Source organism: Centroberyx affinis, unplaced genomic scaffold (genome assembly GCF_046629955.1).
Source record: "Centroberyx affinis isolate AG114_WGS23_722 - 3 ecotype Tasmania unplaced genomic scaffold, CSIRO-AGI_Caff_v1 ptg003143l_1, whole genome shotgun sequence".
In the NCBI taxonomy this organism is placed as follows: domain Eukaryota; kingdom Metazoa; phylum Chordata; class Actinopteri; order Beryciformes; family Berycidae; genus Centroberyx; species Centroberyx affinis.
This window is the reverse complement of record NW_027281203.1, coordinates 14,539-19,384: the sequence shown is the minus strand read 5'-3', so window position 1 is coordinate 19,384 and position 4,846 is coordinate 14,539.

The following is a 4,846-nucleotide window of genomic DNA, read 5'->3' as shown; positions in this document are numbered from 1 at the left end:
ATTTAATTCTGTTTTAATAGAAAACAAAAGCACAATGTGCTATCCGTATTTCCTCTTATGGCTCAGAACATTATAATCCTTTCGTGTCTCCTGATTTAATGATATAGTGTTATTATGTATTACGCAGCTATGCAGGAAGAATTGCTTATTGTATGAGAAAATTTAGACTGAATTGATTCAGGTTAAAATTTGTATCTGGCTCACATAGATATCTGCTGTGCTCTACTATATTTCACATGTCAAGTCTTTACAAAGGACTAGACAATCTCCATTATTAGTAGGTTGTTTAGAGCAAAAGCATAGGTTCACCTTTCTTGCTTTCAGGGCTTTTCTGCTATTTGAATTTTTGCATTTCTTTTCTTTTCCCTGATACTTTTCTATTTAAAGACACTTAGTTATGGATGGGCTGGAGCAAGCATTTATCATATTTCACACCCAATATTATGACATATTTGTCAGGGCATTAATTTAGATTAATGGCATAAGGAGGGTTTTGGCTGATCTGCAAAGCCTTTGACAGCTCATCCCTTTAGAGTCAGATGTGGAGTGGTGAAGGTGATCTGTACTGTAGGCAAACGTAAAAAGCTCGAGTCTGTAAAATGCATTGTTTTAGCTGTTGAATATCCTAATTCTGTGGAAAGGACAGAATTCTGTTGAAAATGCAGATCCAGGATGTAATTGCCCCTACCCCCATCCACCCAACCAGGAACGTGCACAGAATTATGATGAGGCAGGTGCTCAGTCCAAAAATAGATAAAGAAAACAGGGTGGGGTCACAAAAAACCCAGAATAAACATATTCTTTAGATAAGAATAGGTAAAAATAGGCTAGGCAACTGGGGAATGGTCAGTGTCACTGACCTCTGTGTTCATCCTAGTTTCACATAAAATAAGGACTTCATTTCTCCATTGATAACATGGATAGTAAATGTTTTCAGGGTTTTTAAAATCAGATGCACCAAACAAAGGCATTTTATTGAGGGGAAGTCAGGCAGGTGTTGAAGCACCAGTTGGACTCAATCGGTCCACGTGCCTCAGACCGGCACCTCGCCTGTGTGCTTCAGCATGACACAGAGATGGGACTGCCTACATTATTCAGATGCATTTTGTGTCTCAGTTATCTGTCATGCAGAGGGCTGTCAAGCTCCATAAAAGGTGGGTGGTACTGTCGTGTGCTTTCCCGCCCGCTGCTGAACTGAAATGAACTTGACACATAGGCATAAGCGCATAAACACAGGATGAATATTTGTTGTGAGTGTGGATGGCTGCGTATGGGCGGATGCATTCTGGACGTTTACTCCCTTGCCTGCTCACTCTTCTCTTTCATACATATAATGAGACAGCTGTTTACTTCATAGCATTATATTGCTTGTAATACTGTGGGATGCAGGGTTTTTGGAATTTGGGAACTAGAGTCAAGCTATGGGATGCATCACTCTATTAAATTAACTGTTGTTGAGATGTGAAAGTAATATAGACGCTTTGTGCTGCTTTCTTTTCTAGTTTCCAAAACGATATTTTAGATTTCCCTGTCACTTATAATATATTGTTGTTTACATTATTAATGAGTTGACACCTTTTAAAACCAATTTCATGAGATAGTAGTAGTCAATATTATTTGACCAAGGATCTCATCTGTCTTTTTCTATGCACATATCGATCAATAGCTCTCTGTTTTCAGGTCTCACTGATTCCCTCAATCTCTTCCCTGATTACAGAAAAAAAGACGTAATAAAATTGAACGATAGATTTAAATCCTCTCTGCCATTTCTTGCTCTTATCCTCTTACTGTGGCTTTGTCTCCACTACAGACAAAGGACTATCCAACATCACCCAAATCTCATCCACCCCCTGCTTCCCTCTCTCTCCTTTTCTCTTTTCCCTTGCCTCAAAACCTTGCAGAGAATTTATTACCCTAACCATCACCACTAGCCAACTGCTTTTGATTCAAGTCACATCAACTTGGGAGCCTCAATAATGCCTCTCAATGAGCCAAGTTCTCATTAAAGGAATTTCAAACACCCCATTTAGTCTTGATCTGTTGTCCACATTCTCACCCTTTTGTCCTATAACAGGGTTATGTCCAAAGAAAGGGAGTAGAAAATGGACAAGGAGCCCCCATTCCTCTACCCTTAATATGGACAGAATGGTATGCACAGTGGTCGAGTTGGTTGCTTGGTAACAAGAAACTGTGCATGTGATTCCCTTCTTTGCCTTTTAGATTTAATTATGAATACACTTTACAAGTGATATGCGGGTTCGCTATTTTTGGACCCACACCCGCCTGACACATTTGAGACAATCTGAGCTAACCCAGCTCAATATCACGCAAACAAAACAGACATCTGCCCCTGCCATGACCCGACACATTGAAATGAGCGCAGGCAAAATTACAGTTTTAGTCTAGTGGTTACATTATTAAAGTGAAGGAAGCTTCACAGAAACAATTACAAGGCAATGTTTTTAATCCTTGACCTGAATTACACAGCTAGATTTCAAGTGAAAGTGCGAACAACAACGCTTGGAAGCTGGTTGACATTAGCCAATAAACATGGTTGTTTTCCTGAGACAGAAGCTAAAACCTAGCAGACATCGCAGCTCTAAACTCCACTGAGTAAGCAAACAAAAGTCTTTTTGTCCTAACTCCAGAAGTCACACTTTGTGCTGTTTGCAGCAGTGCAGACTCCCTTGCCCTCCCCTCCTCTGCTCTCAGAGGTTGGCTAGTGAATAGACAGAATCGAAGGCGTGACTCTAGTGGGGTTAGAGACACGGAGGAGGGGATAAAAAGGATCATGGAAGAAGTCTCCTTATTAACTGCCATCTTAAAATACCCACATTCTGTCACCTTGGAATCAAGCTGTAATTGCCTTTTCTTGCATCCTGACAGCAAAGTATGCATCGTGTTTTCTACCACATACTTTGCTGTTACTGTTTTATGGCCAAATTTGTTGTTTCAGTGAGTAGGCGCAGAGGTCCAATTTTGACAAGGTTGGAATAAAAATAATTTTGTAGCCACGATAGCTTGGTAGCTTGACACCTCATTACTAAAGATTATTAAAAATTACTAAAGCAAACAGAATCATTGATCTTTAGCCACCGTTTCATTCCTCCCATCTTGCAGACAATAATATTTACTTAACAGTATTTTGATCAATGGTGTCTAATGTGTCAAATTATCGATAATAATCCTAATTTGTATGGGTGTGTGTGTGTGTGTTCTTTTAAATATGTAGGCAGAGAATGGACTGATTTTGCTTGTTTCATTAACTGAAGTTTCCAACAAAATTTTTCCCACCTCCATATTGTTTTTTTTTTTTTATCACCGCTGCTGCTATTTCTCTTAATGCCCAATGGCTTGCATAAATAACAAACTGATGAAATGCATGAGTATAGTGGTAAATAGTTATCTACAAGCTAATTCAACGGTTCATGATTTCTGCTCTCCGAAGAGATTGTTGCATTGTGTGCTATCAATGTTACGTTCAGTATAATCTAATTGCACATTTGTGATGGTGCACTGCAGGGAACACTCAAGTGTTACCATATATTTGTCACCATGCATGTCAATTATGTTGACAGAGAGAGTATTTGCTTCGTCATGACAGTGAGGGTGAATGCATGATATGTTAATGCTTCAAGTAAATATTATTCCTGTAAACATACATATTATATATTGCACACAAAGCTATCTCAACATCATCACTAATTGGATATAGATTGCTTATGATGAATGCATTTTATCGACTTATATTTCTTTCTGATACCACTGATATCAAAACAGCATATAATTCAATATTTGCTGCATTACCGCTAACACTGGTGGAGAAAGTAGCAACACCCCACAAAGGGATAAGCAAAATGAGTGGTGCATTAGACTGAGCTCCAGAGATTCAGTGAAGTGTATGGGAGTCCTCTTTCATCCGCAGTACCTTACAATTAAAACTTTAAAGCAGAACAGGTACCACTTGATCCATGTACCCAGGCGCTGAAGGGTTTTTTTTTTTTGGGAATGTCATTAATTGTTCAGATCACCAAACCGGCAGAGAAGAACAGTCAGAGGGAAAATCAGGGCAATAGGGAAAAAGGGAAAATGAAGAATGAGACGGCGGCTATGAATAAATGTGCAGCTTGGCATTGGGAGGAAAAGATAATGAGAGAAAATCTCCAATTGATTTGTCTTCTTGTGAGATTCCCCTAGGAAGTTCCTTCTGCTGCATGTGTCACATGCTTAAGATAAGAAAGAAAGTAGGAGTCTCTGATGTGTGGTAAGAATGGTTTTCACAAAGTTCGGGGTCTAAGCTAATCATAAGTTGATCTAGGAGGAGGTCGTTGAACGCCAGATACCAAGCAGGGGTTTGCCCATGAAAACAAGGAGAAACAGGAAGGGCTCGTTCATAATGAATTATTGAGAATGTCATATAATGAATCCTGTCTCCTGTCTCTGTAGGGTGCCTAGAGACCCCAGAATTGCTGGATTGCTCTAACTTCAAATGATAGTATTGCATTTTGCATTAACTTATAAATATAGTCATGGAGAGAGTGTCTGAGCTCATTAAGTTTAGCTATTTACATGCCACTGTGTATTTAGATGAAAGGCTATATATACTTACAAGTGATTATCATCATGCCAGAAGCTGCAGAAAGGATCAATGTTAAACATAGCATTTTTGCTATGCACTCTGCATGTTGTTATTTTTATTGTAAACACTATGCTTAATATTGATCATTTTACAGTTAATCAAAGCCATTTCAGTCATCTTCAGAAGAGTTGTGTATTTAAATCTTTTGTTTTTTTGTCATGTATTTAAATCTTTACTCACAGTCATAAAAACAAATGTCAGGTAGGT